Source organism: Onychomys torridus, chromosome 5 (genome assembly GCF_903995425.1).
Source record: "Onychomys torridus chromosome 5, mOncTor1.1, whole genome shotgun sequence".
Classification (NCBI taxonomy): Eukaryota; Metazoa; Chordata; class Mammalia; order Rodentia; family Cricetidae; genus Onychomys; species Onychomys torridus.
In genome coordinates, this window is record NC_050447.1 from 111,376,513 (window position 1) to 111,396,739 (window position 20,227).

At 42.0% G+C, this 20,227-nt stretch overlaps 1 pseudogene; it reads left to right on the plus strand.

The window, feature by feature from the left end:
• Positions 1–19,562: 19,562 nt before the first annotated feature.
• On the plus strand, positions 19,563–20,027 carry LOC118584666 (annotated as a pseudogene).
• Positions 20,028–20,227: the final 200 nt, after the last annotated feature.

Below are 20,227 nucleotides of genomic sequence, written 5' to 3' on the forward strand. Positions count from 1 at the left end.
GGTTTGATGGATTTTTGTGAATGTTCATAACTGAACTTGGCATTCTGCAGGCTTTTTGTGTTTGGACTTAGGAAGGAGGGCTTTGCCTACCATTGTCCTTTTTATTCTTAAAAGTGTTTTCACATTTATTTATCTTATTTATTTATCTATCTATCATTTACTTATTTATCTATTGTATGTATGACAGGGCAGAGTCACACACCATGGCATATGTGTAGAGGTCAGAGGACAACTTGCATTGGTTCCCTCTTCTTCTTTGTGGGTTCCAAGGTTTCATCTCAGGTTGTCAGGTTTGGTAGCAAGTACCTTTACCTGCAAAGCAATCCCACTGACGCTTGGGGGAAGAAAGTAAAACTCTTTAAAAGAACTTTGCCCTTCAAAGAATTGTATTTCATCCTCCAATAGCAGGATATATTTGTGGGTATGACTCAGGAGGCCTTAGCTAGAAAGAATTGGATAAAAGAGATGGAGAGATACCAGGGGCCAAAATTTCAGGGTGTGGGCAGTGATATGGATGATGGGACCTCCAAAGGGTTGATAGTGGAGGTTCTCAAGGAACTCCATTTGAGAATGACATACCCTGTAACTCTGGAAGAGCTGAAGCCCTTCTGTCCAAGAAGAAGTAGAACACACATAACCTCAGAGAGACTGTGTCCAGCTAGCATACTGTGAACGGCTTGTGGATTTGCCTCTTGCCTTTGCATTTTCCTGCAGGGGTTCCATCTACAGACACCCAGGGCTCCTTGGGCTCCTTGGCTCATTGAGGGCCTTGGTCCAGTTCAGAGCACCTCCCCAGTGTTTTGAAAACAGATGGGTCAGAATTGGCTCAAACCAACATGACTAATAAAGATTGTTACCCGGCTTTCTGTAGCCATGAAGACAAGAATCATTGTCTGTCTTTGCTGATAATCTGGCATGGGCCAAGTTTATTCTCAATACATAATTTCACACAGTAATCAATAACTTGGGCAATTACTCATTTGGAGGGTACCCCTGAGTGTGTTTGCTATTCACTTATTTTTACTCAATCATTAGTTTCATATGACAGATGTAAGACCAAATTGTGATAGTTACCCACAGCTTACAACACCTTTAATGGCCTCTTGATTCTCTTGAAGAATGACTGACTTAATGACTGACTTAGGCCTTGTGTGGTCTCTGGCTTTTCCGGTTCCCCAGTCTTCTCTCTACCTTCTAGTCTCTGCTTTGCTCTTGCACAGTCTAGACCTTGGATCTTCAAATAGTCAACACACTCTCCTGCAGACTTCAGACAGGGCAGTGTTCCTCCCTGTTAGTTAGCTCTGCCTTTCCCTTTAGGTATTTGATTGAATACTACTTAACTTAAAGATGAGGTTTCTGACTTTCCTTAGGTCCAATCATGTCTAAGCAGTGTTCTTTTCAAAGTTTTGAGGTTCCTTTTGGGGTACTAATGCCAATTGTTTTGTTAGAAATTTTAAAAAGTGATTCTTATATGTATGCTATATTATTGTATTGTCTCATATATACAATGGATTATGATTAGATCAGAATAAATAATTTGATTTTCCTTTTGTTTAGCCGCATCCTCTTAATCCTCCTGCCTCAGCTTCCTACTTCCAGTCTTGCATGCCCAGTGCATAATTTCTTTCTGACAGCCAAATTGGCCAATGAAGGCATTCCTTGACAGATAATAGATAGATTAAAATGTATTAGAAGATTACTTAGCCATTAAAATAATAAAAGGGGCTGGACAGGTGGTTCAGCAGTTAAGAACACTGGCTGCTCTTCCAGAGAACCCAAGTGTGATTCCCAGCACCCACATGACAATTCACAACTATCTGTAACTCCAGTGCCAGGGGATCTGACACCCTCATCTGGCCTCTAAAGGTACCAGGCACACACATAGTGCACAGACATACATGTTGGCAAAGCATTCATATTCATATATATATATTTTTAAAGAATGAATAAAACTTGGCATGGTGTATAAACAGAGGCTTTTCTCTGTCCCACCCTGTTCCCAAATACCTGGCAGCCACTTCCCAAATTATTGACTTGGAGGCTTAATATTACTTATAAATGATTGGCTGATAGCTCAGGTTTATTACTAACTAGCTCTTACACTTAAATTAACCCATACTTCTTATCTATGTTTATCCACGTGGCTTGGTACCTTTTCTCAGTACGGCATTCTCATCTTGCTTTCTCCGAGTCTGGCTGTCAACTCCCTGACTGCAATCTCCTTCTTCCCATCATTCTCAGTTTGACTTTCCCACCTAACTTCCTGCCCAGCTACTGGCCAATGAACATTTTATTAAACCAGTTTGAATGACAAATCTTTACAATGTACAAGAGGATTTCCCACAGCAATGGTGGTACATGCTGTAATCCCAGCATTCATAAAATCTGAGGACAGCCTAGGCTATGTGATAAGAACCACTTTTCCAACCCCTCAAAAAATTAAAAACAAACAAAAAAAACAAAGAAAGGAAATGGAAAAAATGAAATCCTGTCATTTGTTGCAACATGGGTAGAACTGGAGGGCATGCTGTTAAGTGAAACAAGCCTGGCTGAGGAAATAAGCGTGTGTGCTTTGCTCATATTACAGAAGCTAAAATAATTGTCAAACTTACTTTGTGATTCTTCGATTCCTGTGGTTAATCTTCTTCTGGGGCAGGAACAATGACTGATGCTATTTCATGTCTCTAGTGCTTACAGGATAATAAAAAGTTAACCAATACTTGTTAGCTATGATGTAAAGTGAATAAATGATAACAGTGGATAAAAGAAAGATGAATGCAAAAATAAACCCTTGTTGAGCCAAAGGGAAGCATTTGTCACAGAATATAGAACTACTTGTTTAGGGAAAAGCAGGCTGACCAGTACGATACCCAAATTATTCATATAACAGACAGGACATTTTTTGTTTTTTGTTTTTGTGGGGGAGAGAGGGAAAATCCCATAACCAAGCAAGCCTCACGTACAAAATGATAGATGCCTATTATGTATTTTTTCCCTTCTCTCTATTTTTCTTAATGGAAGCAAATGGAACTTTCCAAATATCACTGTATGATTGGAAAAAGTGAAGTGCTCCGTAGTGCCATTTGGGGGGAAGGAGGGAGCAGACAAGGCAAAGATTCTGAAAAGGGTTTATGTTTTCTAATGGAAATCAGATGTGGGGCTCATTTACATCGCTCTGTTAGAGTGCTTCATTCTCTCCATCAGAAATTGTGTCCAGCTTAGGATGTCCAGAGCCCCCCTAAGATAAGCATACTCTTCGCATTCTGGCTCTCTTTGTAACTCAGTTATTTGCCCCCTCTGGCTTGCAGTGGAGCCGAAAGGACACTCTGGGCAAACCTCAGACGACTTTGAATCTGAACCTGCCTGAGAAAGATTTCTCTTACAAGCTAAATTTACATTTCCACTCGACAGAAAGGTACTGCTGTGTGGCCATAAAAAGCTGGCCAAAACCCTGTCACCTTTTGCAGTTAGTCATGTTATTTTTGGTTAGTGCCAACGCGGAGCACAGCTGTGACTCAACAGAACCACTGAAGCAAGAATTTGGAGTTGAAAGACCTCAACCCCAGAAAGCACTTTTTTCCCCTTGTGGGTCATTACGCAATGTGTCTTGATGCTTACCTTTCCGGGTCTTCCCTGTATACACACGAGTTGGGCTGTCCTTTGGAAGATGAAATCTCTGAGTTGCGTCAACACCTTCCTCAGCTCCCACTGCAGGCTCAGGCTGGGGAGCTTTCCTTCTTGGATGTTTGCTTTACGTAAGTAGTGACTGCCTTTTCAGACTTAAAAAAAATCTGTGTTGATATATTTCTCGCTCAAATAAACTCAAAATAGGATAGGGGTTGATTTAAATGTTTGCACCTTCCCATGTGAATGACAGTAGCCCTGTCCATTGGGTCTATGTCTGTTTTGGCTCTCCCCAGTTGATGTTCCTAAAATGAGTCCATGAGTTTAGGCCTCACCAAATGGAAAGCAGGGAATCTTCTCTTGTATCTATCAACATTATAAACATCCTTTGGACCTTTACCTTCATTTTCTGTTATTTACTTATGTATTAAAATGCTGAGGCGGGGGTAGAACCCAGGCCTCTGGCATGCTAGACAAGCACTCTACCACTGAGCTGCATCTTTGCCTCTCTCTCATTTTTTTTTAATTGCTTAAATTTGAGAAATAATTTGGTTTTCCCATTCAGGGGCACATGGGAGGAGGGTACAGAGGAAAATTGTTTATGTGAACTAAGTATAGTTTTGTTTTAATGTGGATGGGTATTTTGCCTGCATGTATGTATGTCTGGGCAACATATGCATGCAGTGCCTCTGGATATCAGAAGAGGGCATCAGATCCCCTGACAATGGAGTTAGTTGTGAGCTGTCATGTGGGTGCTGGGAATTGAACTAGAGGCCTCTGACAGAACAGTAAATGCTCTTAATCACAGAACCATCTCTCCAACCGCCTAAGGATAGTTTTTTAAGCTTAATGATTAAAGTTAAAACTTGTAAGTGGCCCTGCATGCCTATAAACCTAACACTTGGGAAATATAGGCTGGAGGCACAGGAATCCAAGGCCATCCTTGGCTACCTAGTGAGTTTAAGGCCAGCTTGGGCTACAGAAGACCCTGTTTCAGAGAGAAAGAGAGAGGGGGTGGGGTGAGGAGACCCATTAGTTCACCAAATAGTTTCCAGGGCAACACTTCCAGGTAGTTGACTTGCCTGGGAAACAGCTGGCATTTGCAGCCTCTGGTTTTGCTCATTGTTTTAGTGTGGCCACTGAGACCAGACATGGCTCTTCCATCCTGATTTCAGGATAAGTTAAAATACGGAACCAATTTTGGACCTTTCTGCTGTAATTTAGCTTTTAAACACCACCCCCAGAAGCTTGGTTTCCAGGCCATGGCACTACTGTGTGGTGGTACCTTAAAGAGGCAGAACCTGGTGGGAGAAAATTAGGTCATTGGGGGTGCACTCTTGCAAGGGATATTGAGATTCAAGTGCTATTGTCTCGTGCTTCCTGGCCTCCATCAGGAAAGCAGCCTTCTCCTCCGTGTGCTCCTGTGTGGTAAGCTGTGTTCCCACAGGCTTAGAGCAACAAACAGGGTGAGACAACTGTGGATTGCAGTTTCTGAAACCATGGGCCAAAGGCAAACTTCCACACTCATCTGTTGGTTTTCTTAGGTAACTTGTCACAGTGATGGAGAGCTGGCTGGTACTCCTCCAAATGCAAAGAGTTTTGTCCTAAAGGAAAATATACTTGTGTTGTACCCTTTGGGTGTGGTAGAAAGCTCTGTCCCTAAGGCACATGGGTGAAACCCTCAGAAACCCCCTTCAGATATTGAGCAAAAGGGAGAGGGGAAGGTACTCTGCTAGAGGAATGTCTCCTTGTGAACTGGTCTAGGAACTGGTTTTCAGCCCAGGGTGGCAGCTATACATCCTTAATTCCCACTGAGGAGAGGCATCCTTCCCTGTGTGTTCTCTTATTTTCACACATTCTTACCTGAAAAAACTGAACTACAATGAAAAAAAATATTTATTTTTATTTGTGTGTGCATGCAATTTGGTTACCCATGGAGGCCAGAAGAGGTCTCCAGACCCGCTGGAGCTGGAGTTACAGGCAGTTGCGAACCCGGGGCAGTTGTGAACCATGAGGTATAGGTGCCGGGAGCTGAAGAGTTTTGAGCACTCCTAACCACTGAGCCATCTCTCCAGCCCCTGCACTTTTTGAGAGAGAGACTTCAGGAAACTTGTAGGTTCATCATCTTATTTGTAGTAGAAGAAAGTAATACAGAAAGGTCAAGGAACTTGCCTAAGGTCACATGGTGGATTCACGGCAAAACTGGGCTTCGCATCCAGATTCAGTATTTCCTTGGAACCCACCCTGCTACTGAGAACAAATTGGTTCAAAGAAATAACTGCTCCAAAGAGTTTGGATTCTTAAATCCTAAGAATATTATTTCAATCACTAAATGTCAGGAACATTAACACTGAGACTATCAAGCAAACAATGGGGATTTGGAAGTAAATGGAAATTGTGTTTATTTAAAAAAATTCTTCTTCTGTCCTTATATGTGCAATGATTTTTAGATTATCTTTTAAATTGTTGATGTTTAGTTTAGAAAAGCAATTAACTTTGAAAGACATGTTAATAAACTGAAATTTTATTTGTTGAATTTATGTAAACAGATGGACACTAGAATGTTATCTTTGAAAAGGATTCATTTGTTCCTGGTACATATGAGCTCAGTAAATATTTGTTGGATTATTGAATAAAAACTGCAGTGTATTTGACTGTAGACATATTAATAAGATGTATAAAACATGAAGTTGAGAAAAATAGCCAAGACACAAATTAGCATATTATATAACTGACTGGCTGACTGACTGACTCTATGTATCTATCTATGTATTTATGTATGTATGTATGTATCTATCTATCTATCTATGTATGATCAATCATCTATCTTTCTTTTGTTTTTTATTTATTTATTTACCTGTATATGCATTGGTGTAAAGGTGTCAGATCCCCTGGAACTAGAATTAGACAGTTGTGAGCTACCATGTGGGTGCTGGGAATTGAACCTAGGTCCTCTGGAAGAACATCCAGTGTTCTCAATTGCTGAGACATCTTTCCAACCCTATCTTTTGTTTGTTTGTTTTTGAGACAAAATCTGACTCTAGTCCAGACTGAACTGAGACTCATTCACTCTGTAGCCCAGGCTGGTCTTGAACTCATGGCAATCCTCCTATTTCAGCCTCCTGAATGCTGGGCTGAGCTTACAGGCATGAGTTACCATTGCTGTCTTGACTACTTTTGTATGAAGTTCAAAAACAGGCAGAGTTAATGTAGACTGTTGCAATTCAAGATACTGGTCATTCATGGGATAGGTTTCTAGTTGTTAGGAGTTTCTGGAAGGGAACTTGAGAGACTCCCATGTTTTTCTTGACTCGGGTGCTGCATATTTATGAGTGTTCAGCTTGTGAAACTCTATTAAGTTCTGAAACACACACACACACACACACACACACACACACACACACACACACGCACACACGCACACACGCACACACACACACCCCTGGAATTTCATACAACCAGAAAGGATGAACAGTTATTTACTTCTTGGGAGAAATTCCTATAGCATACATTTACAGATGATATCAGGGTGGAGTTTTTTACTTTCTACAATGCTGCTAACCATTTGCAACTCTCCTGCTGTCACTGGCTAGATAGACCTTGGAATGGCTCGTTGCATTCACAGCTCTCTCTGTAGACTCTGACAGGTTTATCACATTTTTGACAGTTACAAAGCATGTGTTAGACATCAGGATGATGCATGGTGGTGCTGGAGAGTCTGCGTATGCAGTCTCTGTAAACGGAAAATGTCTTGGCAGAAAATAAACCATGGTGTCAGTCAGTTAACCTATGTTGCCAACTCTATGGAAGCACTTTAAGTGTGATTCACTAAATACAAAATGCTGAAGGATTATCTTTCTAAATTAGCAAACTGGTTTTGGAAAAATCACATCCAAATGAGTACTTGTTTAGAAGGAGTATCTAGTGTTAGGTATACTAATGTGTGTCCATCAGGGTCCATCAGCACCCTTTTTAGAGGGAAATAGATAATCAAGTGATACTTGGCTATCAGAGGCTGAGGTGAAAACCTCTTTTGAATAGAGTTTTATCAGTTTTCTACCTCATCTCTTCTCAAGAAGAGGCCAGTGTATTTTTAAGAAGCAGACAAGTTCAAAAGACTCTGGCTCTTTTGACAAATGCTCTACACTTTGGAGCTAGCGTGTGTGTGTGTGTGTGTGTGTGTGTGTGTGTGTGTGTGTGTGTGCACTGGTGAGGGTATCAGATCCCCTGGAACTGGAGTTACAAACAGTTATGAGCTTGGAACTAGCTATCTTTTTAGTGTAGCCATAACAAAGGAATCCTTTTGTCTGGGAGATGTGTTCATTCGACATTTGATAGCCCTGTGTCTTGCGTGTATCAACAAAAGTTAAGAGGTAGGTGGATTCACATTCCAATGGGAGGGGCTTAACAAGAGAGTCCAATTGGTGCATAAATAAACACCCCCTTTCCAAAGCAGATTCCTTCAAGATCTGTTCTTAGTGGAATGTGTGCACCCAAATGAAAGTGTCCGTTCTGTGTTTTTGCAGTGAACAGTCAGTTGGTCTGCTTAAAGAAATACAAATGAATTAAACCAGGTACCATATGATATTCATAACTAGATTTATTTAGCATGTTACAGTGTACAATCTGTGTACTATTTCTTCTCTTTCTAGTCAATTCTCGCAGTAATTCTGCTAGGATTATTTAGGTATAAATGTTCTCTTTCTAAAGGAGAAAATTTTTTCTAACATATTCTTTGAAAAAATAAGTTTGCAAAAAATATGCTAGAATATGCTGAGAAAATTGTTTTCAAATGTACAACCTGTTTTCTAAAATAATAATTCACTATATTCAGCAAGTAAATTTTATTTTAAAATATTCATCCCTCCCCAACCCCACCCTCGTGGTACTGGGGATGAACTCCAAGGTCTTAGCCAATTAGGCAAATACTCTGCCTACTGAGATTCACTGTCTCTATCAACTTTTTATTTGACATATATCTGTTCAGCATCTCTTGGGAGTCACAAAGGATGCTGGGTTCTTGGGAGAATACACATGGTCCTTAACTTCTTGACAATTATGAAGTTGTTTGCCAAGACAGAGAACATTTTAGTCACATACAAATGATAAATGCAGTGGTCCACTAGTATCCACTGGGAGTTGTTATCAGGACTTCATTTGGATATCAGAATCCCTCCAAGAACAAAACCCTTCTGTAAAATGACATAGTGTTTTCAGAAACCTACACACACTTTCTTGTATGTATTGAAACTATCTCTCATGACTTATAATATCTAATACAACCTATATCATATTGCCTAGGGAATAATGATAAGAAAAAATGTCTATGTATGTTACAGTAAAGATGCAGGTTTTTTTCCCTGATTTTTTTTTTTTTTTTTTTGAGCTGAGGATAGAACCCAGGGCCTTGTGCTTGCTAAGCAAGCACTCTACCACTGAGCTAAATCCCCAACCCCTTCCCTGAATATTTTTGATTTGCAGGTCATTGAGTTCGTAGGTGGAGGATTGATAAACACAGGGGATTAACAGTTTAACTAAAAGGTGCTCAATACTACCATAATACCTGTAGAGGGCGCTGTGAGCAGTTGTCACTGGAGAGAAACCTAAAGTCCAGTGGGAACTTTTTGGAGGAAGTGATATAGAAGTATCAAGGCAGGGCTTGGGGAGGTAAAGAATTTTGGTGAGGAAGATTATTCCAGAAGGAAAGAACAGAGTTAAAGCAAAGTGTAGACTGAAGTTTCTTTGTCCTGCCCATTCCCACTCTGGCAGCAGCTGTTTTTATAAAATAATCACTCAGAGGCTTAATATTACTTACAAACTGTTTGGCCTATGGCTCAGGCTTATCGCTAGCTAGCTCTTACATCTTATTTTTTATTTGTTTGTTTGTTTTTTGTTTTTCAAGACAGGGTTTCTCTGTGTAGCTTTGCGTCTTTCCTGGAACTTACTCTGTAGCCCAGGTTGGCCTTGAAGTCACAGAGATATAAAACTTTAGACTCACAAATATAGGATAGATGATAGAATATTTTCTTTAATTTTTACCAGATACAAATAGACTAGATATTGTAACTGTAATTCTTGCTTGATAACTGTTTCGTTATAAATAATTTTACTATGTTAAAACGAAAACCTTCCTTTTTGTTTAGACAGAAAAGGGGAAGTGCTGTGGGATGGTCTTTCTGAATGCTGTGAATATATGTTGCTACTGTTGGTTATTAAAGAAGCTGCCTTGACCTATGGCAGGACAGGTTATAGCCAGGCAGGAAAGCCAAGCAAAGGTACAGAGAGAAGGAAGGTGGAGTCAGGGAGATGACAGACCGCCGCCCAAGGAGGTAGATGCCAGCAGAACAGAAACACCAGAGCCTTGTGGCAAAATATTGATGAATAGAAATGAGTTAATTTAAGATGTAATAGCTAGATAGCAAGAAACCTAAGCCATAGACCAAACAGTTTGTAATTAATCTTAAGCCTCTGAGTGATTATTTTATAAAAACAGCTGCTGCCTGAGTGGGACTAGGTGAGACTGAGAAATTTCAGTCTACAGCAAAGTCCCTGAGGCTGGAGACTGAGACCTTAAGGAAGTGGGAGGAGCCTAAGGGTAGCAAAGCCACATAGCAAATGGCAAGGGCAGAGAGTGGTTTTGAGGCTGTGAAGGTTGGTAAGGTTTTCGGAGACAGTTGGAAGATTTTGACGAGGGATACAATTTAGATTTCAAGTCTGTTGTGGCTGCTGTTAGAAGAATGGATGAAAAAAAAAAAGAATGAGCAGAGGCAAAGGACCAGAAGAAGGGATAGGATACAGCCAAAAGAGGACTTCATTCAAGTCCTGAGGCAACAGCGTTTTAAGAACAGGGATGAGGTCATGTGTACCTGCTACTGTGAAAAATTTGCAAAGCTCTTGGCTTTGACGGGCTAAAGCTAATGGTGGCCCGCAAGGGGGAAGGTAGAAGCCAGTTTGAATGAGCTGAAGAGGAGACTGCATGGACAGACCACTCTTCGTGGGAAAAGGAATAGATGGAGGGGAAGCTTGTGGGAAGGTGCTGTGCTCTGAATGTTTGTGTCCTCATCAACTGTCGGAATCCTAACCCCCAAGGTTACATGTTAAGAGATGATGCGACTTGGGAAATGATTAGGTCTCAAGGATGCTGCTCTCATGAATAGTGTTAGTGCCCTTATAAAAAAAGCTTGGCCACCCTTTCTACCATGTGAGGACACAGCAAGAACATCTATGTACCAGAAATCCCTTACTGGACACAGAGTACGCAGGTCCCTTGATCTGGGATTTCTCAGCCTCCAGAACTGTGAAAGTTGAGTTCTGTTGTTTATAAGCCACTCAGTCTGTGATGTTTTGTTTTAGCAGCTGAAACAGCCTGACACAGAGTATGCATTTATCAAGGGATTTTTATAAAGGGTAGGCCTCAACAGGCAAACAATCTCAAACTAAGGCACTTGGCAGAAGATGAATGTCATGTGTCATGGATGGAGAGATCAGTGATGATGGTGGCGTATGAGTGAGAAAATGTCACATAGGCACAAACTTTTGGCTCATCAAAACCAAAACAGCAACAAAACCAAAAACCAAACACCCCTCAACCCCCATAAAAAAGACCTAGGTAGTCACAAGATGTAGCCATAGCACACATGGAAGCCTATGAGTTTACTCTGCCTCTGAGGTAGGAGAGCCACTCCATTATTATAATACAGGACAGGGAGCAGATGTATCTATAGTCTTGGTGTAGGAGGATGGAAGCATTTCGTCCCAAGAGGTTGCTTGTCTTTCTCTTTCTAGCCTGACTCAAAGTCATAGTAAATGACAAGAAGTCAGCTGGAGCCAGGTGAGGACACACAACATTGCCTTTGTTTGGAGTTGGAGAGCTCTCATAGTGTAGTGTCTCCAAGAGACCAGTGAGGACCATGGTGACTCCAGACTGCACCCTGGGCCCTTTCTGTCCCCTGTATGTCCAGCTGTGCTATTTTGGAGGTTACATAGGTTGCAGAGAATAGCAGGGAAGTTGTTCGTTGGTTAGATTATACTTCAGTTGTGTTTTGGGAGACATCTAGGAGTTCCATCACAATACAGGTTGCAAATGTGATGTGGCAAGAATTGAGCTTCAGTGGCCAAGTGAGTCTGGCTTCTCTGGTCCTTTCATTGGAATCAGAAGTAGGTATTTAGACAAAGAAATAGAATGCCAACATTGGAAATTCAGTTTCTGGCTACTGAATTCTACCACAGTGTTGGATACCCTACCCCACGAGGTATTGAATCCTACCCTCTCTCCTCACATTGCCAAGGAGGGAAGTGAGAGGGACTCACTGGATCAAGATCAGGAGAAGCATGGCTTTTTTAGTCACTCCCTTGCCATGGAGGGCCTGTTTCTGCACAAAGCTGGGTATATGTGGAGCATCCACAGGACCCACTGTGAGAACGAGAACATTCTACAAAGGGAAGGTTGGGCCTCATGCCTTCACTTTGTGCCTGTGAGACTGGCAACCTGATGGTCGGCTCTCATGCTACAGGAGAATAAAGAGAAGCTAGGGAACAGAGTCCTGGGGAGGCCTGCCACATGTTCCCTGGAGTTTAGGGGGCCCATGTACATGGAGAAATAGGAACCTCCTCTGTTGGAAATTTCTCAAGGAGGGCCTTTGGTGGTCACTGTGCTGAAAGGCCATGGTACAATGGGCTTTGTATGAAGAGGGAGGGTGCCGAGGGGTCTTGCTGCAGTTTCCCTGGCCTTCAGAGCAATGGCTTGACACAAAAGAGCACAGGAACTGGACAAGGAGAGAAGGGAGAGTGAACCAGATGGACTTTGGGGCCACCAGAAGGAGATTCAGCTTAGGAGACAGAGGTCATGGGCCCCCATTCACAGTGTCCCCTTTCTGAAGGATCTTCAGTGGTCCAGGAAGAGAAGCAAACCCAAAACCAACCTATAGGCCACATGTGTAGACCTTAGGTCCTATGTGTGCAGAAAACACTGTGTCACAGAGGAAAGGAGTACCAGATAGGACCAGATGAGACTAAAGATGACTACCATTAACACCTTACCTGATGTTCCAGGTTATTCCTGCCATGCCCCATTCCTGTAGAAGATAGACTCAGGACAGGGAAGGGAAAAGGGTCCCACAGTGACCATACCTTTCCATCTGGTACTGGTTTGGAAGGATGGTAGGCAGAAATAGAGCTATAAGTTGCATGTATACCTACATACATACTAATAAACATATACACATAAGTATACATAAATATATGCATATAAAACATACAAATGTATATCCACAAGCCCATGCACACACAAGCACATCTACCCAACACACACAAAAATAAAATATGAACATACAATCAGACACACATGTTGTATATATACCCCAAATATAAGTATACATAGCCAACACAACACATGCACATATATACACAAACAACACAAAACACAAGTATATATGTATTCAACACATACAGAATCAGAATAGTCAAGGAAATGTATTTGGAAGAAAAAGACAAATAATTCGAGCACTTAAAGTTCCTGTAGGTGAGCCCACTCCTGGATTTTTCAAGTGTAGAACATACCTAAACTACGCAACCAAACAACACACAGAGTATGTGTAATCTTTTGCAAACCTGGACCAAGGTAATAAAATATTGCATCACCGATGAATCAGTTCTTCCATTAAGCCATCCCAAACATAAAATCCATTTAAATGTTAGAGCTCTTAAAAGATGAAGAACAAAGTATAAAAAGTAGAGATTTTTAGCCGGGCCGTGGCTGTGGCGGTGGTGGTGCATGCCTTTAATCCCAGCACTCAGGAGGCAGAGCCAGGCAAATCTCTGAGTTCGAATCCAGCCTAGTCTACAAAGTGAGTTCAAGAAAGGCTCCAAAGCTACACAAGAGAAACCTTGTCTCAAAAAAGTAGAGATTTTTAAAAAGGTTCATAAACAAATGAATATCACATCAAGACATACATCAGTAGGCACCCCCACTGCCATGTGTTTACATGCAAGGTAATCATGCTCATAGATCTCCAAGCTGTCTTAATTAGGGTTTCTATTGCTGTAAAGAGACACCATGACCATGGCAACTCTTATAAAGAGTTTTAATTGAGTGGCTTACAGTTTCAGAGGTTTAGTCCATTATCATTATGGTGCAGCAGGGTGGCATGCAGGCAGACATGATGCTAGAGAAGTACAAGTACTACATCTTGTGCAGGCAACAGGAAGTAGTCTCAGACACTGGGTGGTATCTTGAGCATATATGAGACCTCAAAGTCTGTCTCCCACTACAGTGACACACTTACTCCAACAAGACCACACCTACTCCAACAAGGCCATACCTCCTAATAATGCCACTCCCTTTAGGGACCATTTTCTTTTAAACAACTACATTCTACTCTCTGGCCCCCAAAAGCTTTGGAGCTATATCATAATGCAAAAATGCATTCAACCCAACTTCAAAAGTCTCTATAGTCTATAACAGTCTTAAACTTATTTAAAAGTCTAAAGTTCAAAGTTTCTTCTGAGATTCATGTAATCTCTTAACTATAATCTCCTGTAAAATCAAAATCAAAAAGCAGATCACATAATTTCAACATATAATGGCACAGGATATATATTATCATTCCAAAATGTAGGGAAGGGAGCTTAGTGAGGAAATACTGGACCAAAGCAAGACTGAAAACCAGCTGGGCAAACTCCAAACTGCTTCTCTATGTCTGATGTCAAAGAACTTTCCAGTTCTCTACCTCCATTTAGCTTTGTTGACTGCAACACACTTCTTTTTCTTGGGCTGGTTCCACTCCCTGTTAGCAGTTCTCCTGGGCAGGTATCCCATGGCTCTGGCATCTCCAACAATTTGGGGTTTCCAAGGCAATCCAGGCTTCAACTTGACAACTTCACAAAATGGCCTATCTAGGCCTCCATTCAGAGACACCTCTGACACATGCCTGGCCTCAGTGTCTTTACTTAGTCTCAAAGGCAAATTCCATAGTCCCTTTCTTCTGTCCTTAACTCTAAGCCAGAACCATGTGGCCAAAGCTGCCAAGTGTTGTTGTTTATTTTTGCTCTTTTGGGGGTCCTACCACCCAGCTCCCAAATAAACCACACATGGAGGCTTATTCTTAATTATGAATGCCCAGCCTTAGTTTGGCTTGTTTCTTGCCAGACTTTCTTAATTTTAAATTAACTGCTTGTCTTTTGTCTCTGGGCTTTTACCTTCCTCTATTTTTTTTTTTTTTTTTTTTTTTTTTTTGAGATAGGGGTTCTCTGTGTAGCTTTTGGAGCCTTTACTGGAACTCACTCCATAGCTGGCCTTGAACTCACAGAGATGCGCCTGCCTCTGCCTCCTGAGTGCTGGGATTAAAGGCATGAGCCACCACTGCCTGGCTACCTTCTTCTATTTTTGTATACCTTTCTTTCCTTCTTACTCTGCGTTTGGCATATATGAGACCTCAAAACCTGCTTCCATAGTGACACACTTCCTCCAACAAGACCACACCTACTCCAACAGGGCCACACCTCCTAATAGTGGCACTCACTTTGGGGGCTATTTTCTTTCAAACCACCACACAAGCTTTCCCTCCCTCTGAATATCATATCAAGAATAAAAAGAAACATGGTTTCATCATGACAGTGAACTGTTTTTCTTATACTTATAGCTGCTTCTTTCTCCTGGTGTTGGAAATTCAGGCTTTATTGGGGTAGAATTGAGAAGAACTTGCTGAGAAGCAGTGATAGTCTGTGAGACTGGCTTTTCGGAACATTATAACAAGATTTTAACTACTTTTCATTCAAGCTGGGGACTGAACAATGCTTGGGGGCCTGCTTCAAAGTATTAGGCATTTGATGAGGACATTGGAGGGCTATACTGAATGGAATCTTAAATCATTAAACCTTTACCATCTCTGCTAAGAGATGAAAAATAGGGATTTGAAAGAAAACAGTTGAATGCATAGATCTGAGAAAAATGTGTAGGGTTTTACATTTTGATTATATGGAACTGAGACCAGAGTAACAAAATAAACTTGATTTTTTTTTTGTTTGAATTTTTCATTTGCTTCTATTGCTGTGTAACAACTCACCCCAAGATTAGAAGCTTAGCACACACAGGCTTTCCCTGTCACAGTTTCTGAGTGTCAAGAAAGCCCAGCCAGGAGTCCTAGACTCCTGGCACCTGAGTTTGCTGTCGAGACACCAGTTCCACTACAAAGTCACCTGAAAGCTACTCTGGAGTAGGATCCCTTCCTAGCTCCCCTGTGTGGTTGTTGTTGGGCTTTAGTTCTTGGGCTGTGGGACTGAGGCTGGTTGGCCAGAGACCTTTCTCTGTCCTCCTACTGATAGGCTTCTCCACAGGACAATTCCTAACATGGCAGCTGGTTTTTCTCAGAGCAAAAGAGTAGGATGAGGGAAGACATGTTTTATTTTTGTTTTTGTGTTTTTTGTAAACAATTCACAGAAGGAATTTCCTTCTTTACATTAGAGGTGACTAACAGGAAGTATGGGTACCATCAACAGCCATCTTTCTGGCTGTTTAACCTCACCTCACTGTTCCTCTCTTCTCTTTCCTCTAAGGTTCCCAGTCTCACTTAGTAACATGGCTTCAAATTCTTTAAGAAAGCAGATAACTTCCTCTTTTTATCTTCTTGCAGTTCTTGTGCTGGCCTGGACAGGACAGGATGGTGATTTATCACACTCTGAAGAATGACACACAGTTTAAATCTTAGGAATTCTCTAATTAGGAAGTTTTCAGTTTAGTACTGTCAAACTGTAGTTGATGACAGGTAACTAAATGACCGATAAAGGGGACAACCACTTTTCTGTACATGAATTTTGTTCTTAAACATGAGATTGATTTTTCTTTTATTTTTAAATTATTTATTTATTTATTTGTGTGTGTGTGTGTGTGTGTGTGTGTGTGTGTGTGTGTGTGTGTGATATGTCTGTGTGGATGTGCATGTCACATGTGGAGGTCAGTAGATAACTCTTCAAAGTTTGTTTTCCTCTTTCTATCAGTACATTATAGGGGTCAAACTCAGGTTGCTAGGTTTGTGTGGCAAGTGTCTTTACCCACTGAGCCTTCTCATTGGCCTGTTTTTGGTTTTAGACAGGATTTTAGACTTGTAATTCTTCTGCCTCAGCCTTCTGAGGGCTGGGATGGTGTGCCTCCATCACCAGGACTCAGGAAATTATTTTATCTGGCAGATACCTCTAATTTATGGAATGGTTCTTCCATTCACTTGAAGATCTTCTTTGGATATCTCAGATAGATCTCCAACTAAATGCCTGTAATAAAACTTTTGCCCTTCATCCTAGCTTGTTTCCCTGTACAATCCCCCACCTCCATAGTGCCTTTCACTTTCCTGTCCACTTCCCTGCTATCCTCACCCCCTCATTCCTGCCGCCTGGTTCATTGCATCTGGCTTTTAGACTGTGCACAACAGCCTAATTAAACAGCTCAAAATTCTGTGTTCCTTTTTCCCTTTGTTCTCTGGAGACCTCAGTTACTCTAACTCATGTGCAATGTGTCTCCTGATGGTCCTTCCAAGCTCAGATCATTCTATCCACCTGCACTTACCATGTGTCAGCTGTCAGCTCTAGCAGCTCTGAAGAATGCCAGGTTCTCCACGGCAGTTCTTCCTGGACCTCTGCACAGTTCTGTTCCTTCAGTTTGAAATTCTTTTCCTTCTGTTTCTTGCAGTGGCTACCTCATGCATTTATCGCTAGCTCATGCAAAATTATTTAGTTGCACAGTTATGCATCCTGTTCAGTTATGGCCTATCACATTAGACTGAAACCTGCTTAGTTTTCAGCAGTAAATGTAGCACCAGCCACTTAACATGGTTCTTCTTAGAAGAAACAGCCTGCAGCCATGCTCTAAGTCTTACCTTAAATCTTCTTCTCTCAGCCAGTGTGTAGATGAATTTTTAGAAGGTCTTATTAAATAAAAATAAACCCAGGAGCCAAATATTGGGGTGAATGCTGGAAGATCAGAGAAACAGAACAAGCCACAGCCAACCTCACCTCGCCAATTCCTCAGCTGATTTTGTTTCCTCAAACTGGAAGCCTCTGTGTCCTAATCCAAATGGATCTCAGTTGAACTGCTGCTCAAAAGCCTAAAAGCTTAAAAAGCTTCTAGTTCCTGGTCCTCATGCTTTATATACCTTTCTGCTTCCTGCCATCACTTCCTGGGATTAAAGGCGTGTGACACCATGCCTGGCTGTTTCCAGTGTGGCTTTGAACTTACAGAGATCTGGATGGATCTCCGCCTCCAGAATGCTAGGACTAAAGGCGTGTGCTACCACTGCCTAACCTCTATGTTTAACATAGTGGCTGTTCTGTTCTCTGACCCCCAGATAAGATTATTGGGGTGCACAACATATCAACCACACCAGTGAAATCTTCCCAGATTCCTTCGGGCTCACCTAGACATTTCTTCCCCTTCCCACGTTCCCTGTAGCAGGGGCTGTGATGTATGGACCACTCTGCACTCCCTCTACAGTGAACCATACATACACTTGTGGAACATGTTTATTGTCTTTCCATCAGCCCAAACCCAAGCCTTCTTTATGGTATTTGATAGGGACACATGTGTGCCTGGTGATGATCTGAGACTGTGTGTGTCCACCACCCTGCACCAGCTCTGGGGTAAGAGGGAAGATGGCAGCGATTTTCCTGGCTCAGGCACAAAACCTGGCTCCCTGGCCGCTCTGCCAGCCTGGGACCTGTAGTAACCTGAAGGGCGTGGGAGCCTCTCTGGGAAGTGCCCCTTCCAGGCCTTGGGATTTTGCTAAGGGAAACATGCTTGCTGTAGGAAGGACAGCAGAAAGGTCTTGCAAAGGCTGTTTACTGAGTCCCTCTGCTCAAAGATAAGAGAAAATGACTCAGGACAAGGGTAGTTACAGTAACATGCTTAACCCTGGGCCAGTACACACACACACACACACACACACACACACACACACACACACACACATGGGAGTGATACCATCTTCATTTTATTAACTGAATACAAACAGCTTTTTCTTTCCCCTCAGTTCCCAGCTAAGGGCATGGGCAAGTCCCATTCTTCATTTAGCAGAGCATGCCTGGCGACAGCACCCATGTCCTGCTGGCATTGCCTGGAGGTTCTTTCTCCTACCGGTGCTGGGGAGGTGGGATTGGAGGCAGGTGTGAGTGTGCATCCAGAGGGCGTGTGAAGGAATCTGCTTCTCATGCCAGGAGATTCAGTTCTGGTGAGGGACATGAAGGAAAACTATGAGAACAAGTGTCCTATTCACAGGCTAGGAAAATAAATGTTTTACTAATCCTTAAATAACATTTTACTCTGAGGTGTATTGGCAAATTTTAGTTTTATTTCTGTAGGAAAGTCTCATTTTTAGAAGTGTGATTTGTACACATTTAGGTAGTAGAAGTGACTGTTAAAATTAGCTTCTATCATCCTGTTCTAATGTCCACATAGAAAGAGGGTATTGTGATTAAAGTTGTAACATTCTTGTAGTGTTTAACAAATAATATTTGTCATCACAGGCTGTAGCTTATTTTAAATGTTACAAACATGCTTGCTCATCTATGTTTTAATGCTCTCTTCTCATAGAGCATAGAGGACGATGAAGGAGGTATCCTATATGTTTTCTTTCCCCACCCAAGGACTTACCCAAGAAAATTCCATCATTGAACAAATATTTATTGAGCACTCTACTGTGTGCCAGGCACTGTGCTAAGTCCTGGGAAACAAAACAGCCTATAGCCTGACTTGCTGGTAGGTGAAAGTAGGTTTCTTATCTGTCAGGATCAGGAGGGATATTGGGAGTGACCGAGGAGGTGGCTGCTATTACCTGTGCTGTCCATCTCAATTCACATGTCAGCAGAATCAATTTGAGAAGCCTCTGTATAAAGACTGGGCAAATAATGCCACATAAAAGCCAAACAGATTAAAACTCAAGTAGCTGTTCGGGACCATGGCCAGCAATGAGTATTTCTTTATTGCTACCAAGCCACATGGGGTTCAGTGGGCTTGTGGGAGAGATCATCAAGCATTTTAGACAGAAGGGATTCTACCTTGGAGATCTGAAATTTATGCAAGCTTAGGGAGACCATCTCAAGGAGCAGTGCATTAGCCCGAAGGACCTTCTGTCTTCTACCTGCCTGGTGAAATACACACACCCAGGGCCTGTGGTTATTATGGTCTGGAAGGGGCTAACTGTTGTACAGACGAGCTGGTGATGCTTGGGGAGACCAAACCTGTGAATTCCAAGCCTGAGACCATCCCCAGAGACTTGCATCCAAGTCTGCAGGAACATCATTCATGGCAGCCATCCTTGGAGGGCATAGAGAAAGAGATCAACTTGTGGTTTTTGTCTGAGGAACTAGCAGGCTGCCAACCTCCTTCTCTTCGTTCCCGCAGGCAGGGCAGCAGACTGTAGCAAATTTAATTATTTCTAGAACTCCCTGATAGCCTAGTATCTTAGTTGCTGTTCTGCTGACGTGTAGAGACATCATGACCAAGGCACATTAGAGAATAAAACATTTAATTGGGGGCTTGCTTATAGTTTCTGAGGGTTAGTCCACAATCATCATAGCAGGGAGTGTGGAATCAGTTGGGCAGGCAGGCAGGCATGGAGCT